General features: G+C 44.3%; 1 protein-coding gene across 2 annotated transcripts in view; it reads left to right on the forward strand.

The window, feature by feature from the left end:
* Positions 1-1245: 1245 nt before the first annotated feature.
* Positions 1246-21843, forward strand: part of LOC124620913 — a 44377-nt gene continuing 23779 nt past the window's right edge. Inside the window, exon 1 of one of the 2 annotated variants that reach the window (XM_047147102.1) lies at positions 1246-1351. The gene's annotated coding sequence lies outside the window, so the exon portion shown is untranslated. Of the gene's footprint in view, positions 1597-21843 lie in introns of both variants that reach the window. The other variant, XM_047147103.1, reaches the window with a different exon arrangement.

Here is a 21843-nt window from a genome sequence, read left to right on the forward strand (position 1 = left end):
GTGCTGGGAGAGCTGATGGTGATGGTGCTGTGTCCTGGGTCATTGGCAGTGTCATTGTTGGGGCTTGAGTGTTGTTAAAAGGATCTGCATACATTTCGCTGGTAGTTGTAGTTCATACTGTTGTCCAGGTAGCGGGTGGAGTTCCATAAATTGTGTCCATAGTTGTTGTGGCAACAGTTGTGGGTGATGTCCTCTTGATGACTCGATCGTTGTATAGCAGTCTGGCGAGGGAGGCAGCATATGTCCATGACAGAAGAAGCTGACTTCTCAACATCGATTTTGTGAACACTACTGGAGGGTGTAGTGGCGGCAGTGACATTTTGATACAATGACGGAGTGGTTTTAACCAACAGATTCCAAATATAGAGCTTCTAGTGATTCAGTCACTGTGAGTTAAGGGGTTCCAAGCCTTGCTGTGTCACCCACAGTACCTCTCGTGACGTATATGTAAATAAGTGCATGTATATAAGGATGGGAGCAACAATCAAAGACAGTCACTACTTGACCATGCCCAAGGAGTACTTGCCCGAAAGCTCGAAGATGTTAAACCTACTTGACACTGCTGGAAACTCGAGAATTTTGTCAGTTCATATTGGTGTGAAACCATGGATTCGTACAATTTATGTTCTTATTTACACACAGTGTAGGCCTCAGCTCTGTTCTGTTATTGAAAACTAAAACATTTTTCACCTTCAGGTATCTGGCCTTGCTCACTGAATGATACTCAGTGGAATAACTATTGCAATTAATCACGGAAATGAAAGCAAAATAATAAAAAGGTGATGATTAACAAGAAAGAAAAACGCACAAAATTTGCTACTATAACATAGAAGCACGAAATAAACTACTACAACTGGCGTTACGGCGCGTGAATATTTTAATGTACGATGTTAGCAGATGCCGGCAGAGTCAAAACTCCCTTCTAGAGAACCGTAACGGTGACGTGACTTTACGTGACGTAACATGACATTGATGGTATGTGCTATTGTCTCCATTTGAAACACAATACAGAATGTTTTGACGCGACGTAAAATGTCTGCCATGCCTCCATCAGGACTCAGCTACCGTACGGTCGAACCTCTATCGCGCATACGCAACGTCAGCCACTTCTAATAAATCATGCTCATGTATTTTCTGTTTTCATGTCTGTGGTGTGGAAATTTTATCAGACATTCGTTCACTATCGTTTAAATCGAAACTCATCGAACTGTCTACCTCATCGATATATCGTATAGGCGTGGGATTTGAAATTACAAATAAGTGGCATGCTAGTGTTACGCACGTGTGACAGGAAAAATTTAATTCTATGGTAGTTACAAGATACTATATCTCATTGAAGTGCTTTACGAAAGTAAGTTCTGTACCTGTAACCCCTGTCTGAGAGACTGGTGGGTGGCAGATGGTAGTAAAAGACTTGCAGCACTGTGGAGCTACATTAGAGGAACACTGCGGGTTGTTTTAAAATTAATAAATACGGGAAAACAGTTGTTTTTGGGCTAAGAGACCTTATATTCCGAACGTAAGAAAATGTAATGGAGATGTGCGGCGATATGCTTCATTGCCTGTTTGACAACGCACAACCTTATATTGTATACAGTATGTGTAATGTTTTACCTACTTTTTAGCCTATCCATAAGTATTAGCTTCATCCGACAGGTGCTTACCGCCCGACAGCACACAGTTTTCTATCCTCCATTTTGTCCATCGAAAAATATTTTGTCGCTAACATTTACTTTGGATTATTGCCTTAAATCACATATACAAAGTGTTACGATCACTCCCAAAGGAGGGAATAGTATATTTTTCCCTCCGACCAAGCCATTTTCATCGTTTATGATCCTTTTGTGTAGGTGGAATGCAATATTTGTGTACCATCTTTTACTTTGTTTCTGTATACTTCGATGAATCGCAGTTAGAGTGGACATAATGTATTTTCCAAAATTCCCATCATTTTAAGTTGTGATACTATTTATCCCACGACAGTGCTACAGATTGTTACAAAAGTTCCTTTATTTGGGTATTCAAAATTCTTGCCTTCACCAACTGTCAACAGAATTGTCACGTTTGTGTAGTGAGTACCATTAAAATGGAAATCCTGCCAGTTACTATAAAATCGTGACTAATAGCTACAGTACCTAATTATAAAATTTTCCTTACTGACATACACAGGTATTTTTAAAAGTGAACTAATCACTGGTGAACATTTACGGTAATTTACGTTACTATGACATACAGATATCTTTCACTTTCCACAGAGAGTGAAAATCTGAATTTACGCCAAGAAAGGACAAAGAATGTGATCAATATAATATCTTTGATATTGTTGAGATAGAACTGATCATGATCATGTCATAGAAGTCAAAGTACAAGCTTTACATTGTCAATGATGGATTTCTGTGGTTTGTACCTGTAAGAGCCTTTTTCCTGAAACCCCAACTGTGACCCCGCCCCCCCCCCCCCCCCCTCTCTCACGATAAAAATTGTTTTAATCCATGTTTCTCTTGTATACAAACTGATATTAAAGGTAAATACCTTCAAAACGGGCTGTTAACAAATTCCACAACTTCAGAAACCCTTTTCTTGCTATTGCCAGTCCGCATTGTGTATCATTTCTGCTTTGACCGGTTTTTCATTCTTTTCTGTGAACTTTAATTTCCTCTCAACATTTCTTTTTGGTTTCTTCAGCGTCTGCAATGTACAGATTGAATAACATTGGAAACGCTACAACCCTCTCCCATGTCAGAAAAGCTACAACCCTGTCTCTCTCCCTTCTCAAATATTGCTTTCTTTCATGCCCACCAACCATTACAATTACAGACTAGTTTCTGTACAAATTGTGAAGAACTTTTTGCTCCATGTAATTTATTGCTGCTACTTTCAGAGTGTACTGAACTCAACATTGTCAAAAACTTTATATCTTAAATTTTTAGAAATGTAGATTCGCCTTTTTTGTGTGTCTTGTGATGTAAGAAACAGAGTCAGTATTACCACACTTGTTACTATATTTCTCAGGAACCCAAATTGATTTTTCCTGGGTTTGGCAGTTTTCCATTTTTCTGTAAAAAATTTGTGTCAGTATTCTGCAGCTGTGACTGAACTGATAGTTCAGTAACATTCCCACTTTTTTATATATATAATTAAAATTGCAAAGTAAATTAAGATACATTGTGCTACAAACTATATATACAGTACGTATATTACACAAAAAATGGGAAATGCGGTCATAACATTACTATATTTATAAAATATGGTTATGTTTTAACTGTAATAAATGGTAGCATTAGACCATTTTATGTCCTATATACAATTGAACAATGCATTTAGTGTGAGAGTAGTCTCATCATCAGGTTGTCAAATCAGGTCAACACTCAAATCTACCAACACATTTGCAACATGTGTAAAATTAAAATGAATAAAAAACACACCGGACTTAAGACATTTGTCTTAAATTAAATTGTCAACTTCTGTCCCTTACAAAATAACAGGGAGACAGAATGACTGGTTAGGAGCTCTTTCACCCATAACTGTGCCCAAGCTTTGGAAGAAAACACAGGTGACACCTGTATGCAGGAAAAATACTGGTAGAGATCTACAAAGTAACTATTCAGTTGCATTGACATATATCTGTTGTTGGACATATTCTGAGCTCAAGGGTAATGAGGTGACCATGCCAACGAGCATAAATTCTGATAATACTGCGTATTTTAAACTTATCTCAAGGCATTCAGGTGGATCGAGTCAAATATGTATATGAAAAAATTCGACTCATTACCACACCAACACTTTCAAGGTGTAATCATAAGGTTTTAGTTACCAACTCGAAAAAAATCTTGGTGTGGCCATGAAACTTGACTATGGTGTTAGTCTTCCTTTATATAGCCTTCTTTCTCGGCGATTCATGACTTGGTCGTCTTCATTGTGGTAGTCTGCATTTAGGCTGTTCAGGAAGTTTTCCACCTTGAAAATCGCAGTGTCATCATTGTGGAAATGTCTCTAACAATGGTTTCCTCATCCAACACAATTAAAGAATTTGCTGGACACCCAAAAATGTAACAAGGGTGACTGTCATGCACAGAATCAGCTGTAGTGATGTGATGGAACAAACACAGATCTTGGGAAACTTTCCTGGACTTTGTCTTGATGTCCGTAACCTTGTCTGAAAATTTTAGTAATATATTGCTATAACAGTGCCCCTTATAAAAATCATCTGTTAGCAACACATCATGGCAGCCTTACCAGGGTACCCAGATATTTTTCAATTCTTGGTGCTTCAAAAAAGAATTTCTGCAATTTCATTCATCATTCAGACCACACTTAGTAGCATCTGCACCATCTAACCATGTGCCATATGATGATGCATTGTAGCATTACATTTCCACTAATTCATCATGAGCTAGTGTAGCATTTTCCCCCTTGAGATGCAAGAAAATGAATTGCCGCACAACACTCCACTTTTCTGTGGTGAATATTTTGTTTCAACTCCTCTAGTGGTGTGCTGTGACGCTGAGGCATGGGGATGTTAGTATGTACGAGAACTTTCATAATAGAAAATGTTATATCTGAGGGAACTTTGACCACTTGTAAGTATAATAGAAAAATACTGTCTGGGTCACTTTGGATGCTTATTGGGATAACTGCATCCAGCCTTTCCTACTGGTCATCCTGAGATCCAATATCTAATTACTGCAAAGTGCTCACTCTGCTGATGAGCTGTACTTCAGATTAATAATTTGTTGAATCTTAGGATGAGCTATAACAAAAGCCATACACCAGGACTGCAGACTTGTACAATTAGTCTATGAAATGAAGTACTGTCTGAAAAAATTGCACACATACTCAGTAGGATCTTACAAAGATTTCAGAATTGTGCTAAATATGAGGCGTGTTTTCATTTTGAAATTAAAAAATGATGTGCTAAGATATCTCAATAATTTTATTTTTACATGAAAGCCTGTACCTTAATCTACTTTTCTACATAATTTCCGTCAATACTGAGGCACTTGTCATAACGTTGTACCAGTTTTAGAATACCCCACTCATAGAAGTCTGCCGCCCGACTTGTTAACTACTTCATCACCACTGTTTTGACTTCGTCATTGTCTTGAAGACACTGACTGCTCAGGTGTTTCTTCAAGTGCAGGAACAGATGGTAGTCACTGGGGGCAAGATTGGGGCTGTACGGAGGATGATCTAGAGTTTCCCATCGAAAAGATGTGATGAGGTCTTTGGTCTGATTTGCCACATGCGGATAGGCATTGTCTTGCAGCAAAACGATGCCCTTGCCCAACTTGCCACGTCCATTTGTTCTGAATTGAATGGCGCAGTTTGTGCAATGTCTTACAGTAAGCTGCTGCATTTATTGTCTAATTATGAGGCAGAAATTCCACAAGCAATACTCCTTTTATGTCCCAAAAAACTGTGCACATGATTTTCCGGGTTGAAATTGTTTGCTTAAACTTCACTTTTCTGGGTGAATCTGAATGCCGCCATTCCATGGACTGTTGCTTTGATTCTGGTGTGTTGTAGGCCACCCATGTTTCATCGCCTGAAACAATTTGGCTTAAGAAATCACCACCGTTGTTGTGGTACCGCTCAAGAAAAGTCAATGCACTGTCTAAACGTTTGGTTTTGTGCACATCCGTCAACATTTTCGGTAATTCAAGTGCTCGGTCACAGTGCCATACAAAACACTATGAGAAACATTAGGAAAGTCATCCCACAAGGAGGAAATCATAAGGTGTATGTTTTCTCTCACCTTCCTGCAACAAACTTTCATTAACGACCCAAGGATGCCCACTCCGTTGTTCATCAAGCAGTTTTGTGTGGCCATCTTTAAATGCTTTCATCCACTTTCTTACCATTCGATCACTCATAATGTTTTCTCCGTAAACTGCACAGACCTCATCATGAATGTCGATCACTTTTAGGCCTTTAGCACTAAGAAATCTTATAACAGCCCGTACTCCACAGTCAGCGGGACTCACGGTTATCGGAGGCATCTTACTCAGTCAGTACACAATGTAAACAAGGAAGAATCAGACTGTAATGGCGTCAGTGTGTAGACAACAGATGTAGGTACACAGTGCGCATGCGCAGAACGCCGACTGCAGCGCTGCGGCAGCAGTGTGACAAAACGGTACTTACTTAAAAAACACACCTCGTATTCAGAAATGTAGAACTTTACATTTCACATAACAAAAAAATATATTGATGTATCCTATGACTACAGTATGAATGAGTCAGCTCATACTAATACAAGGGGATCACAATTTGTACAGATACGAAATTGAATGTTTACATAGGCTGAGTGATAGGTAAAGCAGGTGGCAGACTTTGGTTCATTTGCAGGAAGTAGACAGATGCTATCAGTATACATAGGAGTTTCCTTACAAAGCACTTGTATAACTCACCTTACGAGGGTGGTTTGAAAGTTCTCTGAATCACCACGAGAGGTCAGCATGAGCGCAATGAGTTGTTCACATGATATTTATTGGACTGTTGTGCATGCCACATCAGTGCTCTTGGAAGAGAGCTGTGGCATTGACATGGCTCTGTTGTTGTTCCTGCATAGTGATTTGTGAAGATGGAAAAAATTGAGATTCAAGCAGTGATTAAGTACTTCATAAAGAAAGGTATGAAAGCAAAGGACATTCATGCTGATTTCCAGAATACACTGGGGGACTCTGCTCCTTCATATTCATCTGTTGCCAAGTGGACAAATGAATTTAAATTTGGTCGCGAGAGCAAAACTGGAGGATTAGAAATGGAAGAAATACCTGCAAGATGGGTGCCATGACTCATGACTCTGGATCAAAAACATATGAGAATGGACATATCGGAACATTGTTTGGCCCATTTTAGGACACGTGTGTGCACTACTATACCTGAGAGACAAAACAACAGTCAAAGCAGTGGAAACATGCTGATTCTCCACCGCCAAAGAAAGCAAAGACAATTTCTTCAGCAGGGAAGGTCATGGCGTCAGTGTTCTGGGATGCGAAGGGAATTCTGTTTGTAGATTATCTCCCCTTTAGGCGAACAATTAGTGGAGAATACTATGCTAACCTCCTGGACAAATTACAACAAAAGATACACGAAAAAAGGCCAGGTTTAGCAAGGAAGGAAGTCATCTTCCATCAAGACAATGCGCGCCTGCACACGTGCCATTGCCATGGCAAAATTACTCGAATTAAGGTATGAATTGTTGTGACACCCACCTTATTCACCTGATATGGCTCCGTCAGACTTCCATCTATTCCCCAAACTGAAAATTTTTCTTCGTGGACAAAGATTCACTTCAAACGGAGAATTGATAGCCGGAGTTGACAACTGTTTTGCAGGCCTGGAGGAAACTCATTTTTGTGATGAGACCAAGGCACTAGAACATTGTTGGACCAAGTGCATTGATCTACAAGGAGACTACATTGAAAAATAAAAAAAAGTTTCAGTGATACAAGTACTTTTTTTCTATTCTGTACTGAGAACTTTTCAAACCACCCTCATAGAATACTGAAACTGTGTGTGACTCATAGGAAATAGAATTAATGGAGGGTATTGAAAGTTTTCAAAGAAAAGCACCACTGATGATCACTGATTTGTTTGGTATATGGGAGAGCATTATAGAAACACAGAAAAAAATGTAATGGGACATGCTTGAAGACAGACACCGATAAATTTCAAAACCGGTATTAAGTAAATAAGGTAAGAGTGTAGTAAAACGCCATAGATATTGCTACTGTCATGAGGACTAGATTAGATTAAATTCAGTGTGCACAGAGGTGTCTAAGCCACCAGCCTTCCTGTGCTCCATGCACGAATAGAACAGAAAGAAAATGTAATGTGTAGTACAATAGGAAGCACCCTCACATCCATTTTCAGTGTATAGATGTGGATAAAAATGAAAATACTAAAACATGAGAAAGTAGGAGATGAGCTACTGTGAGGCCGGGTCGTGAGTCGCATTTGGGTAGCTCAGTGGGCGGAGCACTTCCCTGCGAAAGGCAAAGGTCCCGAGTGCAAGTCTCGGTCCAGCACACAATTTTAATCTGCTAGGAAGTTTCATGTCAGTGCACACTCCACTGCAGAGTGAAAATTTCATTCTATGAAAATACTGTTTTACATACAAATCCCAAAAGCTTCATCCACAGTTCATTCAATGAACTGTGGATGATTCCCGACCGACAGGCATTACATGCATTGATAAAAAATATGATAGTGCATTGAGAATGGCTAGTTTCTAGCTGAAATCTAGATCGTTGGTTGTTGTGGCCGAGCGGTTCTAGGCACTTCAGCCTGGAACCGTGCGACTACTACGGTCGCAGGTTCGAATCCTGTCTCGGGCATGGATGTGTGTGATGTCCTTAGGTTAGTTAGGTTTAAACAGTTCTAAGTTCTATGGGACTAATGATCTCAGATGTTTACTCCCATAGTGCTCAGAGCCATTTTGAAATTTAGATCTGCCAATAAAATTTAAAAAACGATGACTGATAGATTAAATATATTATTTACAAGTCAATATAACAGTCGCTGAGTGCAACAGCCTTCTGAATGGAAGGTAACCTGAGGTGAGAGTCTGAGAAGCCAACAAATGTTTTGAATGTTTTGTTATGGCACACATTGTATGCATATTGGATTTTGACAAATTGTTTATGTCTGCTGCTATTTTGATTACATCAGTGGTCAAAATTGATGGCTGATATCAACATGTTTGGCATTTGTAATTAGGGGTTATAATGAGTTAGTATTGGTATACTAGTATTGAAATTTTCATAGCTATTCACACGTGCTAATGAACACTATACAAGAGAAACATGTTATACTCGCTGCATTGCCAGCTATCTCACAGAACATAGTCAGCATGTGCGTTCAGAACAAGTTAGTGCGATTACTGGATGACACACTTTTAAAACATCAAGCTTAGCATTTCAGAAATATACTTGGTCTCATGTTACAGACACATGCAGAACAGCCATTTCCTCTTTCATAATGAAGTGATAATTTCATGTAATATTGATGAGACTAACCACACATTTTGACCTATAGTGTAAAATATTCAAAAATTCTCTGACAAGTTGGTGCTCAAGCAATGCAATTCTCACCAAAAAGTTGCAAACTATATCAGTATCTAGTTTTGGAATCATGAATATTCAGTTCGGTCTGTGGAAATTTTTTTCTGTGGCTACTGATCTGCGTATCAGGGACTCAGTACAGACAAATGTGAGATGTTGAATCATGTGATGTGAACAAGCCATGGGGGAAGATATTTTACTCAGCAATGTATTTTTAAAGAAATTATTTACTACTTGAGAGACTGTCTGTGTAATGGTTCTTACTAATTGTATTATGCTTGCATCGAAAATAGCATATTGGCCGTTACTTTTTTTTCCTCTTGGAGAGGCTTTGGAGTTCTTGTCTTTGTGCTTATCAATGACAAAGGTACTTGAACTTTTCCATCTCATGTTCCGTGCAAAATTTCTAAGTGAAATAATTCTCCTGAATGGATATTGGTTGGAGCCAACTTGGCTGATTTCAGTGACAAATAATTTCCCTATGATAGCCATTGTTTTCCACTTCTAACTGCAGAGAAAGTTAGGAAATTCTTGGTAGAAAGTAGTGCCTCACAGAAGCCCTATAAGCAGGAGCAGAAAATGGCCAATGAAAATACCTACAGTTTTCTCCTGATTCTGTCTGGCTGGAATGGTTAAATGTTAAATTAGTTTCATGGAACGGTTTGGAGCTTGAAAAATCAGGCAGATGGCCAGCAACCCTTGCAGGGTTGAGGTGGCAAGTTGGGGTCCTGCTGGAGTGGAGTTCATTGTGGAGTGGTTATTTGGGAAATCATGAGCCTGTGATCCTTTGTGATCGACAAGATTACTTTTTCAGTGTAGAAATCCTGCAAAGCATTTGAAAGTGCAGTTTCATCTGCAGTCATCGTATTTTGCTTAGACACGTTTCTGCTTTTCTTAGCGAGTGTTGTGTATTAGAGCCCACAGACCTGCTCCCCTCCAGGGAGCTCGTCACTCTTTTGCGGGTTTGGGCTTGGCTACCATGGGGCCGTGCTGCATGTCTATCCTCTTGCTATTCTTTTTACCCTCCCTTGGGGAACATGTCTAGGGTGTTATTGGGAATGTTCCGCATTGTTTGTAGCTGACGTAAGAACAGTCGCACCACTGTCTTTTGTTCCCTTTTCCTTTCTTTGTTTCCCTTCTCCTCTCGTTCCTACTCTTTTTTTTCTCCCCCCTTTGCGCTCCTGATGGCCAGCCCATGTGTCTGCCGAGTAACAGGTGACTGTGTAATGCATAATTCCCAGCCCCGGGTTGAAGGTAGGGTTTGCATGTACCCCCTGGTACAGGCCAGGCCCAGGAAGGGGTGACTGCCTCAGCTGCTACCTTCCCAAACTGCCGATTGATCCCTCTGTCAGGTGTTCGGGAGGTGTAAACAATCACCTAAGGCAAGTGCACAATTGGAGACGCTGGCAGTGATGGATTTTCTCACAATGAGCCAATCATCTCCACAATCAACATCTACGAAACGTAAATAGGATGAGGATAATGATTCAAAGACCCTTCCATCTGCACCATGGTTCTTTGTGGTTTCATGTACTGAAGTTGGTCAGTCCTTTGCAATGGTAAATCCGTTTATTATTCAGAAATGTGTTGATGCCGTTGCCGGTCCTGTGAAGTCCTGCTCTCATTTATGGAATGCACTTTGCTTTTGGAGACTGCTTCTGGTTCTCAAGTTCAACAACTGCTTGCCGCCTCGCTTCTCCAGGCTATTCCATTCGTGTCGAGGCCCATATAACTTTGGATTCTTCCCGCGGTGTTATTTACACTAGGCTGTTCAACGAGATCCAGTCTTATCTCTCTGATCAGGGTGTCATCGGCATCCATCGGGTGATGAAAAAGGTAGATTCCTCCTTAGTAACAACCACACTCTTTTTCTCACCTTTGATAGAGTGGTGCTTCCGTCCATCGTAAAGCAGGCTATGAAATTATCACAGTCCGACTGTACATTCCAAACCCAATGCGCTGCTACCAGTGTCATCATTTCAACCACACTAGAACGTCGTCGACACCCAGCCAAATGTGTAACCTATGGCAGGGATGTGCATGAGGGCGATTGTCTGCCTCCTCCTCCCCGCTGTATCAGCTGCAATGGCGGCCACCTCTTGATGAGCGGGCTGTCCGGGAGAAATGGGTAAAGGAAGAAGTGCCTTACCCAGTCGCTCCCAAGTTATTGGCTTGCCGCAAATCCTGCGATCTCCCGTCTGTCACTTATAGTTCTGTTCTTTTTACCTCTCACTCCATGAAGGACATGGCCATGCAGACATGTGACCCCAAATTCATCTCTGAGATTGTGAAATTGCCCAGTGTCGAGGCAGCATCGCCATCTCCCCGTCCAGCTGTGCAACAAACCATCAAACTCTCGCTTCAAGGGGCAAAGCCACTGGCTACGCAAGTGGTAGGCCGGAAAGGACAGGAGGAGTACTCCCATGAAGGCTTCCTGCATTCTTCCAGCTAAGCAACACCTGAGTCTTCCTGTGCTAACCGAAATCCTCCTTTGTCAACTCAAAGATCCCCTTTGGCGGTGTTGCGACGTGATACCTTAGCCCTGCCTGTTGTACGAGATGACTAAAAGGAGTTTCACACATTTCGGCCTTTATGTGATGGTCCCCTGTAGGGTTTGACTTCCATTCTTCAAAATTTTCATGAAGAGCAAGACAATTGGGGGAGGGCGCCTTACAAGGTGCATTGTGTCCATCGTGCATTGAGATCTTTAGCCCACTTTCTCATCGTCGCATTGCAATCCTGCCCATTCTCCATCTCTGGGTGAGGACACCTTCCTGAGTGTGTTTTCCACTATGCACTATGCAGTGTCGATTTCTGCCTCGACGATGACCATGGACTTCTTTGCACCTGATATCCAGCACGGTAGCCAGTACATTGTGGTGGAGCCGCCATGTACCCTGTTGGCTGTAGCCCCCCGACCCCACAGGGATCGCTCTGCTGGTGCCTATGCTGTTAACTCCCCATGTATGCCATCCCCCTGGGGCATCGAGTCTCCTGGCAATGGCCATCCTGGCAGGTGGCATTTGCTGCGACTGGGTGGCGCCCGTGAGGAGGCCCCCTGGGCGGAGAGGGTGGCATCAGGGCAGATGACATGTGATGAAGCGTAGTCCATCATCTCATGCTGGTGGTGAAACACCAGCAGTCTCTAAGCATTCACGAGCTCAATTCAACACACAGAAGAACGACCCCAAATTGTTCCCCTCCCTGGGCACGCCATTGGAGGAACGTCAGGCCAAGGATGGCAGCAGATCTTATTCACCCCAGTACCTTGTATGTTCGAGAGCTGACGAGGAATCTTTCATGATCATGAAGCCTCATTTTTTTGTTGAGCATTTAGAGGAGAAGTTCAGAGAGGTGGAGGGTTTATCCAAAATGAGATCTGGGTCAGTCTTGATCAAAACAGCGTCCTCTGCCCAGTCATGGGAGTTACTCGCTTGTGACAAGCTGGGGGATGTTTCTGTAACCATCACACCCCATAAGAGCTTAAATATGGTCCAGGGTATCATATTTCACAGAGACCTTCTTTTGCAGTCCGAGATGAGCTGCGTGCCAATTTAGAGCGCCGAAGTGTACATTTCGTCCGGTGTGTCCACTGGGGTCCACAGGATAATCAGGTTGCCACCGGTGCCTTCATCTTGGCCTTTGAGGGTGATACGTTGCACAAGAAGGTCAAGGTGATGGTCTACCAGTGTGATGTAAAGCCCTATATCCCTCCCCTGATGCTGTGCTTTAAGTGCTGGAAGTTTGGCCATATGTCTTCCCGCTGTACTTCCAGCGTCACATGCTGAGATTGCGGACACCGATCACATTCTGATACTCCATGTGCCCCACCTCCCATCTGTGTCAACTGTGGAGAGCACCATTCGCCGTGCTTGTCTGACTGCAGGATTCTCCAGAAAGAAAGGAAAATCATGGAGTACAAGACACTGGACCGACTGACCTACACTGAGGCTAAGAGAAAATTTTAACGCCTGCATCCTGTGCGTATGACATCGTCTTACGCCGCCGCTACAACAGTTCTGGCACTATCAGCTCCGCCAACCCAGGTCACCTCTCAGAGCAGGAATACTGCACCTGGCCCCTTGATGGTGGGGGCATTTCCCTCCCTGTTGCTCCTGCACCACCTACTTCGGGAGCAACACCGTCCCAACCGTCAGGGATGTCCATCCCCACTTCTAAGTCGGAGAAGTGTAAGTCTTCTTCGGCTTCTCTCGCTAGGAAGGGGTCCTTGGGTCACTTCCTTCCCAGGTTTCTTCTAGTGGGAAAGACGACACCGCCAGTGGCTGAAGAGCCCAAAAGCAGCTGGTCGTAGGGCTTAATGGTCATCCTCAGTCCCGGAGACTGAGCCGGTGAAGTCCTCCCAGCCAGGGAAACCCAAGGAGCAGCGAGAGAAAACCAAAAAGAAAACCCCTAAGACCAAGGAAATTGCGGTGGCACCCACACCACCACTACCTACAAGCTCTGCATCTGAGGATGGGGTGGAGATTTTGGCGTCTGCTGAGGACCTAGATCTCGCCAGACCCTCACTCACAATGGATATAGACTGCTCAGGCAATTAATCGGTGGCATCATGTGACTATGAGGCGGAAACTGCCTCATTGAACGTTCCATGCCTTCCCAGTGTCACAATATCATCCTCCAGTGGAATTGTGGCAGATTTTTGCACCGCCTGGCTGAGGTACAGCAACTTAACTAAGCTTTACACCTGCCATCTGCATTGCCCTTCATGAAACCTGATTCCCAGCAATGCGGACCCCTGCCCTCCGCGGCTATAAGGGATATTAGAGGAACCGTAGCGACTATAATTGAGTGTCAGGTGGAGTTTGCGTTTACGTCCTAAATTCGATCTGTAGTGTACATGTGCCTCTTCAAATCTCTCTTGAAACTGTGGCTGTCAGAATAAGGACGATGCAGTAAATAACTGTCTGCAATGTATCTCTTCCTCCAGATGGTGCAGTGCCTCTGAATGTATTATCTGCACCGATTGATCAACTCCCTGCACCTTTCCTACTTCTGGGTGATTTGAATGCCCATAACCCCTTGTGGGGTGGTACCATGCTTACTGGCCGAGGCAGAGATGTCGAAACTTTACTGTTGCAATGTGACCTCCACTTCTTACATACTGGGACCGCCACACATTTCAGTGTGGCTCATGGTAGTTACTCTGCCATTGATTTATCAATTTGCAGCCCAGGACTTCTCCCATCTATCCACTGGAGAGCACATGACGACCTGTGTGGTAGTGACCACTTCCCCATCTTCGTGTCAATGCCCCAGTGTGAGGCATATGGACGCTTGCCCAGATGGGCTTTGAACAAGGCAGACTGGGGAACTTTCACCTCTTCTGTCACCACTGAATCTCCCCCACACGGTAACATCGATGTGATGGTTGAGCAGGTGACTAGCACAATTGTTTCTGCGGCCAAAAATGCAATCCCTCGTTCTTTAGGATGCCCGAGGCGTAAGGCAGTCCCTTGGTGGTCGCCGGAAGTCGCTGAAGCAAGTAAGGAGTGTCGGCGAGCTCTACAGTGGCACCTTATAGCCTTTAAATGGCACTGTGCCCGTGTTCGCTACCTTATCAAACAACAGAAGAAGGAGTGTTGGGAGAGATACGTCTCCACCATTGGGTGCCACACGTCACCTGCCCAAGTCTGGGCAAAGATCAAACGTCTTTTCGGGTACCAGGCCCCAACATCTGTCCCCGGTGTTACCATAAATTCCGAGTTATGTACTGACGCAAACACAGTTGCCAAGTACTTTGCTCGAGCCTCTGCGTCAGAGAGTTACCCCCCCCCCCCCCCTCTCCCCCCCAGCCTTTCATACACTCAAACGGCAGCTGGAAGGGAACGTCCTCTCATTCACTACACGCTGCAGTGAATCCTATAATGCGCCATTTACAGAGTGGGAGCTCCTCAGTGCCCTTGCACATTGCCGCAACACAGCTGCTGGGCCTGATCGCATCCACAACCAAATTGTATGAGTGGGGTCTCCGGGGACCACTCCCGATTTTTATCCAAAACTTCCTGTTGGCTCGGTACTTTCCATGTGCAAGTTGGTGACTCTGATAGTCCATCCATATCCAGGAGAAGGGAGTCTCGCAGGGCTCTGTATTGAGTGTCTCTCTCTCTTTTTAGTGGCCATTAACAGTCTAGCAGCAGCAGCTGTTGGGCCCTTTGTCTCACCTTCTCTGTATGCAGATTCTGCATTCCGTACTGCTGCTTCAGTACTGTTGTTGCTAAGCAGCACCTCCAGGGAGCCATCCACAAGGCGCAGTCATGGGCTCTAGCCCATGGCTTCCAGTTTTCAGCTGCAAATTCGCGTGTCATGCACTTCTGTCGGTGTCGTACCATTAATCTGGAACCCGCACTTTACCTTAATGATGATCCACTCACTGTAGTGGAGACATATCAATTCCTAGAACTAGTTTTCGACGCTCGATTGACTCGGCTCCCTCATCTTCGTCAGCTTAAACAGAAGTGCTGGCAGCATCTCAGTGCCCTCCGTTGCCTGAGCAACACCAATTGGGGTGCAGATCGCTGTACGCTGCTGCAAATCTACAGAGCCCTTGTCCAATCCCGAATTGACTATGGGAGTGTAGTTTATGGTTTGGCAGTGTCTTTAGCATTGCATTTACTTGACCCTGTGCACCACTGTTCGATTAGTGACAGGAGTGTGCTCCCTGCCGCTGTTGGATAAGCAGCTGCAGCAGCAAGTCGTATACCCCTAGCTTACTTATTTGTTACATAGTTTCATTCTTAATTTCTTTGCGTGCTTTTGGGTACTTGCATTGTTTAATTCATAAATTTCGGGCGTATTATAGTATTTGAGAGTTGTTGCATCGCGCTTTAGTACCTGAATAGTGTATATTCGCGTAGTCGTCTGTCTTCTGTTTTTGTTTTGAACAGCCAGTGTCGGTTGGTCACAGCCAGTGTGCTCCCTGCCGCTGTTGGGTAAGCAGCTACAGCAGCAAGTCGTATACCCCTAGCTCACTTATTTGTTACATAGTTTCATTCTTAATTTCTTTGCGTGTTTTTGGGTACTTGCATTGTTTAATTCATAAATTTCGGGCGTATTATAGTATTTGAGAGTTGTAGCATCGCGCTTTAGTACCTGATTAGTGTAAATTCGCGTAGTCGTTTGTCTTCTGTTTTTGTTTTTAACGGCCAGTGTCGGTTGGTCACAGCCAGTGTGCTCCCTGCCGCCATTGGATAAGCAGCTGCAGCAGCAAGTCGTATACCCCTAGCTTGCTTATTTGTTACATAGTTTCATTCTTAATTTCTTTGCGTGTTTCTGGGCACTTGCATTGTTTAATTCATAAATTTCGGGTGTATTATAGTTTTTGAGAGTTGTAACATCGCGCTTTAGTATTTACTTCGTAGATTCTTACTTAAATTGCGTGAGAGTTTCGTATAGGAGGTGTAATTTCGAGTTCTAGTTACTGTAATCGTAAATTCAGGCAGATTGTAGCTCAGTCGTTAGGCATTTGTACAGGTTAGTTAATACATTCTTTTCGTGTTTCCCTTGCGTTATCTAGGCATGGGCTCGTGTTTCAGTAACTGTTGTTCAACATCGATTAAAATGGACAGGGACTGTGATTGCTGTGTTCGGATGAGGGCTGAGTTGGCATCCCTTCGCTCACAGCTGCAAGCGGTGCTGACTTCGGTCGCGCAGCTTGAGGCTGTTGCCAAGGGGCACCATTGTGGGGAGCCAGACTTGGGTATCACGGGGATGTCAACCTCGTCCCGTCTGTCCCCAGATCGGTCTGCCGCTGTGGTTGCCCCGGTTGCTGCCCGCAGTGGGGCTGAGCCCTTGCCTGTGGTTGATTGGGAGGTCGTTCCAAGGCGTGGCAGGCAGCGAAATACGTCCCCGGAGGCTAATCAGAAAGCCTCCCCGGTGCATCTGACAAACAGGTTTCAGGCATTGTCTCTGGCTGAGCCATATGCAGCTGCCTGCCCTGTTTCAGAGGATGATTCTCAGCCTTCAAGGTCCGGGCAATCACAGAGGGTGGGCTTATTGGTAGTTGGGAGCTCCAATGTTAGGTGCGTAATGGGGCCCCTTAGGGATATGGCGGCTAAGGAGGGGAAGAAATCCAGTGTGCACTCCGTGTGCATTCCGGGTGGAGTCATTCCTGATGTGGAAAGGATCCTTCCAGATGCCATGAAGAGCACAGGGTGCAGCCAGCTGCAGTTGGTGGCACATGTTGGCATTAATGAAGTGTGTCGCTTTGGATCTGAGGAAATTCTCTCTGGATTCCAGCGGCTATCTGATTTGGTGAAGGCTGCCAGTCTTGCTTACGAGATGAAGGCAGAGCTCACCATCTGCAGCATCGTTGACAGAACCGACTGCGGACCTTTGGTGCAGAGCTGGGTGGAGGGTCTGAATCAGAGGCTCAGACGGTTTTGCGACCGTGTTGGCTGCAGATTCCTTGACTTGCGCCATAGGGTGGTGGGGTTTCGGGTTCCGCTGAATAGGTCAGGAGTTCACTACACTCAGCTGGCGGCTACACGGGTAGCGGAGGCTGTGTGGCGTGGACTGGGCGGATTTTTAGGTTAGAAGGCCTCGGGAAAGTACAGGGTGGGCTGCAATCTCAAAGGGTGCATGGCAAATGCAGGACGTGCTTGGATCAAGGAACAGTCGGAATTGTAGTTGTCAATTGTTGTAGTTGTGCTGGGAAAGTCCCTGAGCTTCAAGCGCTAATAGAAAGCACAGAAGCTGAAATCGTTATAGGTACAGAAAGCTGGCTAAAGCCTGAAATAAGTTCTGCAGAAATTTTTACGAAGTCTCAGACGGTGTTCAGGAAAGATAGATTAGGCAGAATTGGTGGTGGAGTGTTTGTGTCTGTCAGTAGTGGTTTATCTTGTAGTGAAGTCAAAGTAGATACTCCTTGCGAATTGGTATGGGTGGAGGTTATACTTAACAGCCGAACTAAGTTAATAATTGGCTCCTTCTACCGACCCCCAGACTCCGATGATATAGTTGCTGAACAGAAAACTTGACCTCTTAGCCACAAACAATCCAGAGCTGATAGAGAGCATCATGACTGATACAGGGATTAGTGATCACAAGGTCATTGTAGCTATGCTCAATACCGTTTCTTCCAAATCCACCAGAAACAAACGCAAAACAATTTTATTTAAAAAAGCGGATAAAGTGTCACTAGAAGCCTTCCTAAGAGACAATCTCCATTCCTTCCGAACTGACTATGCAAATGTAGACGAGATGTGGCTCAAATTCAAAGCTATAGTAGCAACAGCAATTGAAAGATTCATAACTCATAAATTGGTAAGAGATGGAACTGATCCCCTGTGGTACACAAAACAGGTCCGAACGCTGTTGCAGAGGCAACGGAAAAAGCATGCGAAGTTCAGAAGAATGCAAAATCCTGAAGATTGGCTAAAATTTACAGACGCATGAAATTTGGCACGGACCTCAATGCGAGATGCCTTTAATAGGTTCCACAACAAACCATTGTCTCGAAATTTGGTAGAAAATCCGAAGAAATTCTGGTCGTATGTAAAGTACACAAGCGGCAAGACGCAGTCAATACCTTCGCTGCGCAGTGCCGATGGTACTGTTATCGACGACTGTGCCGCTAAAGCGGAGTTATTGAATGCAGTTTTCCGAAATTCCTTCACCAGGGAAGACATATGGAATATTCCAGAATCTGAAGCACGAACAGCTGCTAGCATGAGTTTCTTAGAAGTAGATACCTTAGGGGTTGTGAAACAACTCAAATCGCTTGATACGGGCAAGTCTTCAGGTCCAGATTGTATACCGATTAGGTTCCTTTCAGATTACGCTGATACAATAGCTCCCTACTTAGCAATCATATACAACCGCTCGCTCACTGATAGATCTGTACCTACAGATTGGAAAATTGCGCAGGTCGCACCAGTGTTTAAGAAGGGTAGTAGGAGTAATCCATCGAACTACAGACCTATATCATTGACGTCGGTTTGCAGTAGGGTTTTGGAGCATATACTGTATTCAAACATTATGAATCACCTCAAAGGGAACGATCTATTGATACGTAATCAGCATGGTTTCAGAAAACATCGTTTTTGTGCAACGCAGCTAGCTCTTTATTCGCACGAAGTAATGACCACTATTGACAGGGGATCTCAAGTTGATTCCGTATTTCTAGATTTCCGGAAAGCTTTTGATACCGTTCCTCACAAGCGACTTCTAATCAAGCTGCGTGCCTATGGGGTATCATCTCAGTTGTGCGACTGGATTCGTGATTTCCTGTCAGGAAGGTCGCAGTTCGTAGTAATAGACGGCAAATCATCGAGTAAAACTGAAGTAATATCAGGTGTTCCCCAGGGAAGCATCTTGGGACCTCTGCTGTTCCTGATCTATATAAATGACCTGGGTGACAATCTGAGTAGTTCTCTTAGGTTGTTCGCAGTGCTGTAATTTACCGTCTAGTAAGGTCATCCGATGACCAGTATCAGTTGCAAAGCGATTTAGAAAAGATTGCTGTATGGTGTGGCAGGTGGCAGTTGACGTTAAATAACGAAAAGTGTGAGGTGATCCACATGAGTTCCAAAATAAATCCGTTGGAATTCAATTACTCGATAAATAGTACAATTCTCAAGGCTGTCAATTCAACTAAGTACCTGGGTGTTAAAATTACAAACAACTTCAGTTGGAAAGACCACATAGATAATATTGTGGGGAAGGCGAGCCAAAGGTTGTATTTCATTGGCAGGAAACTTAGAAGATGCAACAAGTCCACTAAAGAGACAGCTTACACTACACTCGTTCGTCCTCTGTTAGAATATTGCTGCGCGGTGTGGGATCCTTACCAGCTGGGACTGACGGAGGACATCGAAAGGGTGCAAAAAAGGGCAGCTGGTTTTGTATTATCACGTAATAGGGGAGAGAGTGTGTCAGATATGATACGCGATTTGGGATGGGAGTCATTAAAGCAAAGACATTTTTCGTCGCGGCGACATCTATTTACGAAATTTCAGTCACCAACTTTCTCCTGCAAATGCGAAAATATTTTGTTGAGCCCAACCTACATAGGTAGGAATGATCATCAAAATAAAATAAGAGAAATCAGAGCTCGAACAGAAAGGTTTAGGTGTTCGTTTTTCCCGTGCGCTGTTCGGGAGTGGAATGGTAGAGAGATAGTATGATTGTGGTTCGGTGAACCCTCTGCCAAGCACTTAAATGTGAATTGCAGAGTAGTTATGTAGATGTAGATGTAGATGTAGAGCTTTTAAGTCAAGTCCGGTGACCAGTGTACTGGTGGACGCTGGTGTCCCTCCACTGCAGATCAGACGTGCGCAACTGCTCGCCAGTTACGCAGCACACATTCATAGTTCCCCTGAGCATCCGAATTACTGTCTCCTTTTCCTGCCCGCGGCAGTCCACCTCCTGCATTGGCGGCCCAGATCGGGGGGGCTAACAATTGTGGTTTGCATGCGGTCCCTTTCTCTCTCAACTGGAGTCCTTTCCTTTACCACCTCTACTTGCAGTCCATTCACATACGCCGTCTCGGCCGCAGCTTTGTCTGGACCTTTTGCATGGCCTTAAGGACTCCGTTAACATCTCTGCTGTCACTTCCTCTTGATTCTTGACGTGTTCCGGGGCTCTGAAGGGGCTTACATCAATGGCTGATGGTCACATAAGCTTCGCATATGTTGATGGAGGACATACTGAGCCGCATTCCTTGCCAGTTGGCTACAGTGTTTTCACTACAGAGCTGGCGGCCGTATCTCATGTTCTTGAGTACATCTGCTCATGCCCTGGTGAGTCGTGTCTCCTGTGTACTGACTCATTGAGCAGCATACAAGCTAGAGAGAAGAAAAAGAAATTGGATTGGGCATATATTAAGAAAGAATGACGGACTGATAAAAACAGTTTTAGAAGGTTATGTAGAAGGGAAAAGAAAGCGAGGAAGGAAGAGATTCCAGATACTGGATGACATGATGGACGGTACAACATACAGCAGCCTTAAGAAGGAAGCAATGGATCGCAGAAAATGGAGAGGCAAAGGACCTGCTAATATAGCAGATAACTGATGATGATGACAAGCTATTGACCAGTGCTACCCACGCCACCCTCTGGTAGCGTCCATTCAGGAGTCCATCTATGCCCTGGAACAGTCCCGCCATTCTGTGGTGTTTGTGTGGACCCCAGGACACGTTGGAATCCCCGGCAACGAACTTGCCGACAGGCTAGCCAAACAGGCAACGTGGAAACCGCTTCTGGAGATAGGCATCTCCGAAGCTGACCTGCGTTCTGTCTTATACTGCAGGGTTTCCCGGCTTTGGGAGATGGAATGGCGTAACAGCACGCACAACAAACTGTGTGTCATTCAGGAGACTATGAATGTGTGGAAGTCTTCCATGCAGGCCTTTCGCAGGGAATCAGTTGTCCTCTGCCGGCTCCGCCATTGGCTGTACGTGGCTAACGCAAGGTTACCTACTCCATTGCGAGGACCCACCTCAGTGTCGCCGTGGCTCCCAAATGACAGTCATCCACCTCTTGTTGGACTGCCCACTTTTAGCCGCTATGCGGCAGACTTTTAACTTTCCTAGCCTCCTGCCTTCGGTGTTGGGCAAAAATGCCTCCACAAGTTTTACGATTTTTCCGTGAGAGTGGGTTTTGTACTTCTATGTAGGTTGTAGCGCATGTGCTTTGTCCCTCTGTGTCCTCCACCCTAGTGCTTTTAGGGTGTAGTTTTTAATGTGTTGCAGAGTGGCTGGCTTTCCCTTTTTATTCTCGTGGTTGGCCAGGCACTGTAATCTGCTTTCATGTTTTA

This window comes from Schistocerca americana, chromosome 1, assembly GCF_021461395.2.
Source record: "Schistocerca americana isolate TAMUIC-IGC-003095 chromosome 1, iqSchAmer2.1, whole genome shotgun sequence".
Taxonomy (NCBI): Eukaryota; Metazoa; Arthropoda; class Insecta; order Orthoptera; family Acrididae; genus Schistocerca; species Schistocerca americana.